We start from the raw sequence: 13,063 nt of genomic DNA on the forward strand, positions 1-13,063 counted from the left end.
GGGGCTTCAAAGCAAAACTTTCGGGTTTAAATTTAACTGCAACGTGCAGTCTTTTTTTTAAACCACACTAATACTGTGCTTCCTGTAGGAGATATCAGATGTCTTTATCCAGTCCTGGGCCTCATTGCTGAGGCTGCCAGGATGCGGTGGCTCTGAGCTGCTTATGAATTTCAGACAGCTTTCCGGAGAGCCAGTGAAACCCCACAGTGCCACAGGAGGCCTGGCATCAGGGCACTGCAAGATGAATTTACAATGCATGGGTCATGACACCCTAAAAAAAACACACTACACTGAAATACGGAAACTTGTTGATAATCAGTAAGATTCAGCATTAATTTAATTTAAAAAAGGAAGCCTTTCCTTCGCTTATTCTATATTCACTTCTACAGAAACGTGACACTGGGGTGGTTGGGTCACGGTTGGGTACAATTGAGTGCTAACCCAGCCAGAGCATTAGCGCTCGGTGCAGTGGTACCCAACCTCAGTCCAGACCACAATCCCGCACTTGCCCACCTTCACCAGCAGGGGGACCGTACAGTGTAAGAAGCAGCAGCTGGCTGCGGGTTGGAGCGCACTCGTCTGCACTCAAATCTGACAGGAGGATGTAGCCATGCAATGTAGAATGCAGCGGCTAACACATGCCACTGCGTTCCTAATTGTGGGATAGGGAATGTTTAAAAACACAACATCCACTGAAGGGTTTGGAAATCTGCGACTAAGACATACAGGAGATGCTACTGGTGCTACAGACGAGTGGAGATTCATATTCTCACATTCGCTTAGTCACAGGGAGAGCTTAGTCCATCTGTTTTCAACACAAAAAGCACTCTGAACATAACTGTACTCCATTTAAACAAATAGAGGTACACCTTCAACAATCTGTCATGTTGACTTGCCATCTAAAACCTTTACACCTACTTTACCTCAACATAGTTATACGATCCCATTGAAAGCTCTGTCATTTTGGCCTCCTTGCATATAGTTGTTTAAATCACCAGCCATCTCTTATGAAAATAAGAGAGGAAGGAGAGAAAGAGAGGTAAAGGGACACAGTGAAGAAGGAAGAAGAGAGTGAAAGAGAGGTGGGAAAGGAGAGGGGAAGTAGATGACTAGTGCTGTGATTTTTTCCTACCTTTGAACAAGTTATTCTACTAATAAGTATACTCCAAAAGTAACCCTGATTTCCCCCTTTTTTCAAGCAGTGTATGGACAGGAATTTTCCTCCATCCTCCAACCATTTTCCTCCACCCTCCATTCTGTGTGCCACCAGAAATTGATGCCGCAAATCATGGCTACGCAAACATCAACATGACCCGCCACAAAACGCAATGTGGGACCTTGGTGATAAACTGCTAAAACAGTGTTAACAAGCTCGATAAAACCGTCCAGCAGGAACTTCGCCAACAGCTCAACTGCTTGTGCGAGACACAACAGAAATAGAAGCACAGAGCTGTGCCGCACGCGGAAACAAAGAGAGCGGCCCAAACGCACGTCCAGAGCTCGCCTCACCTTTGTTTCAATACCATGGCAACACGTGTACCAAAAACAGCCACACACCGACTGTTCAGCACAGTGACTAATCGCAGCTTTGGTCCAATCCCCTCCTCTTTCCTGTTTTTTCTGATGGGGGGCGGGGCTATTTTAGATTTTATAAAGGCAGATTTTTAATCAAAACTCATAACCAGATTACAATGCAGAGTAGCTAAAAATGAACGCTCATGAATCGTACGTAGAGAGGCACTTAAGACTGATTAAATAATCTATGACTAATCGGCCTTTTGGGCATACTTACAGCAACAGCCTTTGATTTATAATAAAAATCATAAGAAGCCAACGTGGATTTGACCGTGTGAATTACTGGTGAGAGTGGCCCCCCGACCCCTCTTCTGGGCTCAGAAGCAGTATCCACAGGACCCCCAAAACGCACCACCTCAGGCCCTGCTGAGTCACTGCTGCCCGCTCCTCTATTTTAAGAGAGGTTTTCGTGCTTCCTCTGTGTTTGTTACTCTCAGGAGTGACTCAGCTTCAGTCCTCCAGGTCCCACCTGTTTACGGGTCCTTCGCGTGCTCGGGAAGGTTGTGAAACTTGACAACCCCCCCCCCCCCCCCCAACGTGCGCGAAGAATCAACAGCGCGATCGTGCGACAGGCGCGGCTGCTTCTTTTACGCGACGTTTCGCGCGTTCGACGTTCCTGGGAGCCGTCTGACTCCCCTGTCCCCCTCGCGTAGCGCCGCATCGGAGAGAGAGAGAGAGAGAGAGGGATAGGGAGAGGGAGAGAGCGGGAGGGAGATAGAGAGAGAGAGAGAGAGAGAGAGAGAGAGAGAGAGAGAGACGCGGCTCGACAGTCGATCGGAATGTGCGGGGCGTAGTGAAGAGGTGTAAACAGGAGGTGAGATGCTGCACAGCGCATCCCTTTCTTTCTCCACCCTTTCCTTCTCCCTTCATTCCACGCCACACAGACGCAGCCAGTCTATTGACTGCAGTCGGTGCGATGGAAGGACACCATGAAAGGGAATCTAGCTTCTCGAAGCCCGAGAGAAGGATTTATTAACCAGTGAAGTTGCACAAAATCTTTTTTTTATTCATGACTCTCTACACCACAATCAGTAGGGTCCGGTCAGAGGGGAAAACATGGGAGCTTTCATCAGGCAATGGTGCTTAGTATTTTACACAAAACATTTTTTCAGCACAATTGTCAGAACTGCTGAATCAACACCAACTATTCAGTATTAAATATATTCATTCATTCATGTCCACATTCAGCTCATTCAGAACACCAGGCCACTGTAGTTCTTCTGAATTAAGCAGGGGTAGAGGTGCGCGTCATTATGACGTACACGTCTACAAAATCCGCTCCTGCTGCTGCCACTGTTTCTGTGCAGAGATTGCTTTGGCCAGCCACTGAGAGAAGAGCCTTAATCAATCATGCCTGTTAAATAAAATAAATGTTATTTTGCGAATGAATTTCCCTATAAGGGCATTTGAAGGATCGTTCTAAATGATTAAGGCCCTTCTGAAGAAAATCTAATTCCCACGACTGATATGCATTTCTAAGTAAAATCAGGCGTCCTCTCAGGACGGAAGTCCCGTTAAATAGGGCTGCTGTGACAAGCATCTGCGGGACGAGAAGTTCAGCAGAAGGAACACTGCCCATCACATGCAGCCCAGACAGTGATTAATAACAGCGAGGCTTTATAAATCTAAAGGTAACTCCCTCACCCACAGGCGAAGGGCCGCGAGTGGCGACAGCTCCAGGCCTGCTCATTTTCAGAACGTCCGTAAAGTTCTAGAACAACGCGACAACGCGTTGCGCCGAGGTCGTGAGCTCGGCATGGCAACCGCAAACGCGATCAGCCGCGATAGCGAGCTGCTTTGCTGCTAGCTGCTGTATCGTGGAGACTGAGCACGTGTCAGAAACACACAGCTGTTTCCCAGCAAACACCCACGATTCAAGCTCGAAGAGCGAGAAAAAAAAAAGCATTCCACTGTTCAGCCTGCCATTCCCTTGTCAGTCGGACTCTAAGAAACTGTTTACTCAACATCAGGGTTGCCCAACCCTGTTCCTGGAGATCTACCGTCCTGTAGGTTTTCACTCCGACCATAACAATGCACACCTCGTTCAACAGCTAGGGATCTTGCTGCTTTGCTCTACACAGTGTATGGTTGTGTATGTTTTAGGCTACAAAGGGTACAAGGGGTATATGCTGTGTAAGGGGTGTGTACCAAAGTTGAACAGGACGCAATAGTGATATTATGTTGAAGCAATAACTGTGCAGGAATATTACATTCCATTATATTTCACTCAGCTGCTAATGTGTATGTTTGTACATGTGTGTCTGTGTCTACCGTATGCTTGTGGTGTGTGTGTGTGTTTGTGAGTGGCTGTGTCTGCTGGTGTGTGTGTGTGTTTGTACGGGTGTGTGAGTGGCTGTGTCTGCTGGTGTGTGTGTGTGAGTGTATGTGCCCGCTGGTATGTGTACTTGTGTGTGTGTGTGAGTGTATGTGCCCGCTGGTGTGTGTGTGTGTCCTTGCCTCTGCTTACACTTATGCCTCCGTCTCTTATTCACAATCACAGCACTCATTCTAACACACGCTTCTCACAGTTCATTCACAACGATGCCTCCGAGCCCTGAGCCTGGAGCCGCTGACGCCGACGAAGCGCCGCCCGAGGGCCAGCGGGAGGCCGGCAAGCCGGTAGCGCAACACGAGCCCAGAGAGAGCTGGATACTGCGTTCGGGGACACGAGGGAGGGAGGCTGCGTCAGACAGCAATCAAGCTGCTCCTAATTCACTCCATTTACCGACGTGCTGCGTGCGTAACTGACTGCCTCTGCACGTCTTAAAGTGGCTGCCATCCTGCAGCAGATAAATAATGACTTCCACACCCTGCCATGAGAGCGCAAGCAGCAATTACTGCAATTACTGTCCCACCCCAGACAATAAATAAGCTTAAGCAGAGATCTGAAAAAACATTTACAGTAGATCATATATCTTTTTTTTATCTTGAGCTGGGTCTGTTAATTGCATACTCCCAGGCAGTATTGGTCCTTTTTGAAATGAGACACTCGTGATGAACATCGTTTTCTGCTCCACAGGTTAAGTGTTGACTCTTTTTTCTCCGGAAGCTTCCACATGCCAACCCCGGCATTATTTATTCCACCTGATCCACAGCACTCAGTGTCAGAATGGGGGTGCAGGCGTCCAGAGGGGTGCTGACAGCACTGGACTGGGTAACACAGTGATGTGAAGAGCTTCTGAAAGGAGGCAGGCAGGTAAGGCTATTATCGATTCTCCTCTCCTCTCTCCTCCTCCTCCTCCTCCTCCAGGGGACCCGTGACTCATCTGCCGCGCTCGTGAGAACGAGCCCGCCTGAGGGACGTTAGCGTCACGCCTCCCCCCCCCCCCCCCCCAACACCAGCTGTCCCGGGCCGGAACCGTGGGTGATGAACAAAGGCAGCGACCGCTTCAAAGAGCACAGAGCAGACAAGTCCATGGCAACAGCGACGCTTGCAATAAATGCAAAACAGGCATCTGCATGGCAACAGTGACCGCTCATAAAAATGAGCAGTGATGATCAGGCCTGTCTGCAGAAACAGTGACTGCTCTGATAAAGAAAGAATGTGCATGTCCACAGCAATGGCAACTGCTATTATAAATACATAAGACATGTTCATGCCAACAGTGCTTTTCTGTGGAACCTTGAGGTATCAGTGTTCAGTGTATCAAGGCCATCTCTGTATTTTTCTCCTGATGAGTAATGGTCAATCATGTTCACAGATCAGTAGAATCATGGTCCAGATGAACATGATTGAAGGGCTGGTTTCAGAATGTCCGGATCTAGACAAGGGTAACCAAACAGAACCAATAGGAAACCTCACCCGACTGCATGCGTGGGACCCCAACTTTCAATGGAAACCCCTCCACAAAAATATGGGCCGCAATGAGTCCCACCTAACCCCCTTTCCCCCCGTCACCCCCATCTTGCAGCGAGAGCAAACCGAAAGAACTCCAGTGCCAGCTTTATGTCTACTGTACCTCACCAGCTGAGTCAGAGAGCACAATTAGCTAAATATAGAAGAGGCAATTGCTTGCCTTAAGTGGTAGATTATAGAGAACCCTGTTCCCTCTGCAGAGAAACAAACAACACGATGAGGGGGTGTGGCTTTGAGCCAGCAGCACAGCCATGACGCTGGCATCTAAAACATGCACCGAAAGGTTACTGCCCTCCAGCAGAGGTCACTGATACTGCACCTAGCTGAAAGGTGCAAGACTTATCATTTAAAGAACGTATAACCTCCATCCTTAATACTGACACAGAGAATCTGCAGCCTGTCAGTTTGTGATTTAGGGGCAGAAAGAACAATGACTCCACCCCAAGGATGTGATTGGTCCTCACTTCACACAAGCAGATCAACCAACCAATCAATCAATCAAACAGGAAACAAAATTGCTTTTGTGTGGCTCCCTCTGGGCATCTCTGAGTGTAGTGTTGGGCTGTGCTTTAAGGCCTCAGATCTCTACTTGGGTGCTGAAAAGTTAACAAAGCAGAACTAAGCACATCTCTCTCGCTCCCCCAACATCCAGCCCCTCCCCACACTGACTCAGCCGTGACAGAGAATGGCCTAATGGAAGAAAACGGGTGTCTATGAGATTCACAACCAACAGGAGCAACACTAGCATGGCCCCCTCAATAAAAATAAAATATGCACCAGTCGATATTCACACATATGAAACTACTGGGGATGGCAATGTAACACTGTTCAAACACGTGTCTCCATTTCCTCACCTGTCCTTTACCTGTCCAACACCGAGCCTTCGGTGCGTGAGGCAGATAATGACACAGCGGAGACAAAAGGGCAAGGGACTGTTAAATGGATCTGTAGAAAGCAGGGCCATCGATCTGGCCATCGACAGAGTAATGTACTTAGCAACGCTTTTTCAGTCACAGCCAGGTTTCCAGGTACACTCAGATGTGTGTAATTCAGAGGTACATTAGATTACTCCATCCATCCATCCATCCATTACCTATACCCGTTTATCCTGGGCAGGGTTGTGGGGAGTGCTGGAGCCTGTTCCAGCATGCATTGGGCGAGAGGCAGGATCTCACCCTGGACAGGTTGCCAATTTGTGGTGAGAAACGGCTTGAGAAAGACAGAGGCCTGGATTCACAAAGCACCTCTGGGCAAGACCGCTGATGTAGAACCTCTACGAACCGCTCGGTCATTGCCCATCTTCTGCCGCGGTCTGAAGACGCATCTCTTCTGACTGTATCTGGACTAACTGTCACTACTCTGCAGGCCACTCCCAATCTAGGATCACTCTTATCACTTATCACTTGACTCCTTCTAATTTTTTCATGTGGCACTTTCATGTTACACTTGTATCTCTACCCAACACTTAAACTGCACTTGTATCATTATTGTGATGTTGCAGCCCATTGTCATGCCCCCTAGTTCAACTTACCATAACTTTCTGACCTAGCCTATGCTTACTTTGTGAATTAGACTTAATGAATTCATGGATATGGATAACTGTTACATAATGAGTATTGTACCTTATCAGACCTGAGTTTTGTAGTTGTTCCAATGACCTTCAGTATGCGCTTACTGCATGTCGCATTGGATAAAAGAATCTTCCAAATAAATGCAATGTAATATAATGTAATGTAGCACCAGGCTTCCCTTGTCCACACCACATCCCTTTTCCATTTTGAGCCAAAAGACCAAAAACTGATCGTAGATCACCGCTCGTGCTCTGAGACAGTTCGTGAATACGGGCCAGAGAGTTTCGAAATTATTCATTGAGTTACGGACCGCGATCGCTTACCAGATGCGGTATTTACAGCACATATTTCACTGGAGATCAATGTTGACGCTGTAATGATCAACTGACTGCATAATAATGAAACTGCCCACCACTGAAGCAGGGAGTGTAAGAAAACACACAAGTGTTAATTCAGTCAATGAACAGGCAGCTGTGCTCGCAGATGATGTGGGACTGAGCGGGTCAAACAGGTCTGTTGTTCGCCCATAGCATCAGGGTGCAGTACACACTCACGCAGGCTGCTGACAGGCTGCCCTGTCTCTGTGCCAGACACCCTGTGCCCCTGTGTTCCTGCTTACACGCTCAAAAAACATTGCTGCTGGTTGCTATTCTCACCGGCTGTATCTCTCCTCTCTCTCTAAAGCTCATGTATGAAATACAGATTAGCAAGCCTGTCAAAAGCCACATTTTCGGCACTAAAGAACTACGGCAGGAGTGTTATATTTGTTTGCATAAGTGGCAAGGCAGTTGAATGAGTGTGTTTGAGTGTGTGTGTGATACCGAAACCTTAGCTGAAACAATTATATTATGTTGGAACATACCGTATGTTAATTACATTCTGTAGGATTTATTCATACCTTTTGAAAAAAAATTGGCCTATTATTTATTCCCAGTTTGAATGTGGCAGTTGTACTTGGTGAGTCTCATGTAGAATCAGGGAGTACGGCATTTATAGTCTGTGAGTCGGGTAATATTTCAGACCCTACAAGCCACTTAGTGCGACAAGAGAGCTATCGCAAATCAGAGGAGAGGCATATCTCTTACTAACGATAACTGGTAGCCTGGCACGAGGTACGGAGAAATACTGTAGCAGCAACCAGGGGAATCCTGGCTAACTCAAACTCACCTGCAGCCTGCAGGGTGTCCCAATTGTGTGTCCCAGTCACAGTTATCTAATAGCCTAACGTAGCCCAGGATTGAGCCTGTGACCACAGCACCCAGCCTGCAATCATGATCAAGGCCTATTCATTGAACAAGCCCCTGGGGGGGGTCAGCAACCTAGAGATGTGTTACCCTTACGGATGGACAAGCTGAACAAACAGTGTAAACGTGCAGAGGGACAAACAAAGCAGTTTGCAGTATAATCAAATACAGCCCACATCCAGGGGTGAGTTATTGGGCGTCTTGTCAGCCCTGGAATGACATCGATCGCTAGGGTCCACCTGCCAGGGAAGGTATGGTTAGGGTGGCTGGCGCACCACTCTGAAATGTAGTTATAGGCTGTCCTCTGTCTGCTAATGGGCAATACATTCTCCATTAGGAGCAGGCCCAGCCAGCCAGCTTGCGGCACCATGGCCCATGCATTTCTCAGCAGATGCGTCCGGGCAGTTTGTGAGGCTGGAAGGTGACAATGGAAGGTGTTTTTGACTGGTGAGTGATTAAATACAGCACTGTGGACCTGTCTTGGCTGGAAGTGTTACGCAAACAGATTTTCTCGTTAACTGTTAAATCCAAGCCAAAAAATCCAGAATAATACTATCGCATGAGAGGAAAAAAATCAAGGACATTGATTGGTTGAACAAAGTAGACAAATAGGAAATGCAAAGGGACTTTTGTTTTCAGTGGGTCCACATAAACAGCTTCCCCAGGGACCTCTAAAAACACTTATCACCTTAAATATCAAACGGTTTGTCAAGCTACGATGAAGCATTTTTAAATTTATTGTTGTTTTTGTTTTTATGTATAAAACTGTTTTTTTTTAATCAAGATACTATGTCCAGTTCAATATATGCCTGTTGACACAATAAGTTGATTAATTTAGGTGATCTTCAGCCTTTGTTTTTAGATGAATAATTATTTCTTTCATTACAACATTTTGACAACCTTGCAGGCCTGACCTCTTTAATCTAAGCTGACACAGCATTTCACCTTTATATGGAAACCCAGCTTAACATGACCCTGCCTGTGACTTCATTATTTAAATACCGCTGCCTTCTTTTAAAACACAGCGCTAAACGCTACACGCACAGCCCTAATATAGGCTGTCTGGCTCCGTCAGCCGTCAGACTTCCATCACACACAATGACGCATCTGCACTCCGCTGATAATGTCTCGTTTCACGGGGACTCTTCATCCTACGGCTCCGACGCAATGTCGACAGACAGAACACGTGGTTCACAGTTTCCGTCAATACCGCTAATCTCGCGCCTTGCAGCTTGAAGCATCCCGACTGCTAGAGGTCAGCAGAGTGCCGCCTCCTCGGCTGCTCTGAGCGCGGCCACGTCTGGATCAAACGAGCCCTCAGATGTCAACGAGCAACTCGGGAGGGACGAGAGAGGGGATCCGTGACACTGGAAATTTGGGAGCAAGTGGGTTTTATAGATTTCTGGCGTGGGGGTCGGGGGGGGGGACGGGGCGGGAGGGATGGGGTGGGGGGGACGGGGTGGGGGGGACGGGGGTGACGTGTCCGTACAGGGACAGCTGCTCCAGACAGCCTCTGGGGCTCTGGCGTAACAGCGGGAGGCTTAATTAGACGCAGCGCCACGGAGGACGAAAGAGCCACACCGGAGGGTGTGACGAAAAACGGAGGATCACGGGAAGGACACACGGTGACTGAGTGACAAGGGCGGAGGGACAGCACAGAGACCGTATCAGGAGGAGGAAAAGGGCCGTGTTTACAAGCCTTTCACAAAGGCCCCCGCTGAACCGCACGTAAAACACAGGCACCCTAAAGGACCCTGGCAGGGCCTGCTCCGGCCCGCTCCGGCCCGCTCCGGCCCGCTCCGGCCCGCGTCCGACACGCTTCCCATTCCGCAGGACCTGCGCGGGGACGGGAGGAACACAAAGCCCCGCTCTCGCTCAATTATTGATGAAACTGTGCACCGCCGATTAAACCACTGAGCTGTGATGTTTCATTGCCTCTGAGAGGGGTGCGGACAGAGAGACAGAGAGAGGGAGAGAGAGAGAGAGAGAGAGAGAGAGAGAGAGAGAGAGAGAGGGAGAGGGAGAGGGAGAGGGAGAGAGAGAGAGAGAGAGAGAGAGAGAGAGAGAGGGAGAGGGAGAGGGAGAGGGAGAGAGAGAGAGAGAGAGAGAGAGAGAAAGAGAGAGAGAATTTAGACAGTGGCTCAAGTAGAAATCTCCACAGCCAGACAGTTGCAGTCTTTGCACTGAGACCTTCTATTGTGTTTGATTAACAATGCCTGTGTTTGATTAGCAATGCCTGCTTTGTGCTGGATGACAGTGATAGGGAACCGAAATATGACATTTTATTGGGCCACACCACAGAATTTAATAACAACCAATGCAGATAGACTGAAATGGAGCTATGAATAAAATTTTTAATTCAAGAATAAAGTGAATGATCCAAATATTTTGATCTTTCAGCCGAAGACTTTTCTTTCATTTCAGCCACGTACGTAAACAAAGAAAATTTTAACATGTTAACAAGGATAACATGTAATCAGACTTTCTAAATTAATTTCTAAAAAAACATCTCTGAGCTGGGGAACAATTGGCCCAAGGGCACAATTGTCATCACCGTGGCTCTTCTATGACAGGTAATGTGTTGACAAGGTGACAGGGCATTGTGATGTCACAAAGGGTGATGTGAACATTCTGATGCAAGCAGGATAGACAGCAGGTTTTCTGGCTAAAACTGTTCAATGGGAGGGCGGTTAAACAAATAAGTTAAGAAATCAGCGCACAGAGAGGATTAATACATATTTATGGGAAAGTGCAAGACAGAAAACCCAGCTTTGCAAAACATATTAAAAAGTAAATGTTCTCAGAGAGATAAGACAGTATATTGCATTATTTGTGCCAGGAGTTTAAAAAAAAAAAGCGCGTCTCTTTGAAAAGCAAATCGCTGAAAATGCAAAAAAGTATCCCGCAGCCTTCTATCGAACATTGTGGTAGAAGGAGATTGCCTTCAAGAATAGGAACAGGGCTCTTCTGCATAATGAAGATTTTCCACGCAGGGTAAACAGCTATGTTGTTGTGGGCTGCACCCCAGAAAAAGTCACTTTTATGTCTACATTCGTCCAATACCCATGCAGCTCTATTGGCTCATGGCATTGGTCAAGCACTAGAAAAGATCAAAAAATCTTAAAAAGACAAATAAGGCACCAATTCTGCACCGAGAGCCAGTGTAGAGTAAGACTAGACACCAGGGGTCCACCACCACTCCTTGACCTGCCAGACCCTTCCCCTCTTCTCTAACGCCAAACCTGACTTCTCTGTTTCACCAATTCCATCACCATGAGGAATACGGTCTACCAAGCTTTAGCCAGTGTTATGTCATGGGTCATTAACTTGACTTGAAGTGTTGCCTCCAATTGGAGCCCCACCTGCATAAGATTGTGATAAAGTGTCAAAACAAGTACAGCCAGCTGCTTTTGGTTTATTAGCCAACGCATCCACATAATTTCGGTAGATAATGCACTGTGGGGTGTCAACCTGTTCATGCTTCTAATACTGAGCCTATCAAGAGAGGCTACAACAGAACCAAACATCAGTTCATAAAGAAAACGGTTTACACAAAATGCAGCTGCAGTATAAGCCAGCCTTGACATCACAGAGGCTGATCAGAGGGCGTGTCCTTCAAGGATTAGCCACGTAATGATAAAGAACTATCGACATGACAGAGCATGTTCCACGTCAACAAAACATGTCAGGCTGGACTCTTAATTAGCTCTCCTTATTTACAGCTTCCTTGATCAGTGATTCCAAGCGTGATTCCCCGGAGGGGCCGCGCTGTCTGCTGCCGGATTGTTTTCTTAAATGCGTCAATATGCCGCGTCAGCAGAAAACCTCAGTGGCCCGCAAACATTGCAGCGCACTGAGGCCCGCGTCCTTCATTAACTGTGCATGTCGTGTGAGTGGAAATTCATCACAGACTGCACCCTTCTCTGCTCCTGAGCAGCTGAGAAGTTCTGGGCCTATATTTTTATAAAGGATTCCAGAGCAGGAGTGCTGATCCAGTATCAGTTTCATTTTAGCTCATGATGACTAGGTTTACTGGATGGCCAGGAGAAACCTGATCCTAGATCAGCTCTCCTAACTCTGTGATGCTTTATAAATATGGGACCTTGTGTATGGTAGGGGACCACAAATCGTGAAAAAAAACTTACATTTTCAGCTTGACTGGTCATCTCCTCCCAGCTGAAGTGGAGCATGTGGGACTTGCACTAGGTGACCTTATCACACGTGAACGAGGCCTGAGGCTTTGAGGAGCCCCTTTTTTTGGTGTTGTGGGGAAATGCAGTGTGAAGTGTTGCATTTTTACATCTGCAATTGCAATGATGTCTCTACTGAATTCCTTTATTTAACCTAATCTGCAGTGAGGTTTGCAGAAAACAAGGTTACGGAACACATGCTTTCAATAGGCTTAGAATCTGGGCCTCGGCTACATGGTTATTCGTGAAAATCAATAAAAACTACGATTTTTATTTAATGCAGTCTAGAGTAAAGAAGACTTCTGCTGAACCATACAAAATGGCTCAAGAAATAGGGCTTAGACATCCCCCTGACAGAGGTGTCTGAAGGAATGCTGGGAGGAATCTGTAAGCGAGTCGTGACTCAGCCGTGAATTAAAGCGCACAACCCACCGGTTATTCCACTAACCTGGTCCGGCGGTCTGAAAAGGAAATAGCTTCATATTTCAACCTTAGTACTCTACGGGGCATCCAGAAGCAGCATGCAGGCTGTCACGGCAAACCAATCGCACCTGTTCCATCACAACCCTAACCACCAGGCAGCATCCCATCGTCCCCCACCCCCCCCACCCCCGTGCATCTGCAGGC

The 13,063-nt window shown here is 47.4% G+C and overlaps 1 protein-coding gene across 3 annotated transcripts in view; it reads right to left on the reverse strand.

Moving 5' to 3' along the window:
• fgf13a (fibroblast growth factor 13a) overlaps positions 1 to 13,063 on the reverse strand; it is a 105,718-nt gene that overhangs the window by 40,005 nt on the left and 52,650 nt on the right. The window lies entirely within an intron of this gene.

This window comes from Anguilla anguilla, chromosome 3, assembly GCF_013347855.1.
Source record: "Anguilla anguilla isolate fAngAng1 chromosome 3, fAngAng1.pri, whole genome shotgun sequence".
NCBI lineage: Eukaryota > Metazoa > Chordata > Actinopteri > Anguilliformes > Anguillidae > Anguilla > Anguilla anguilla.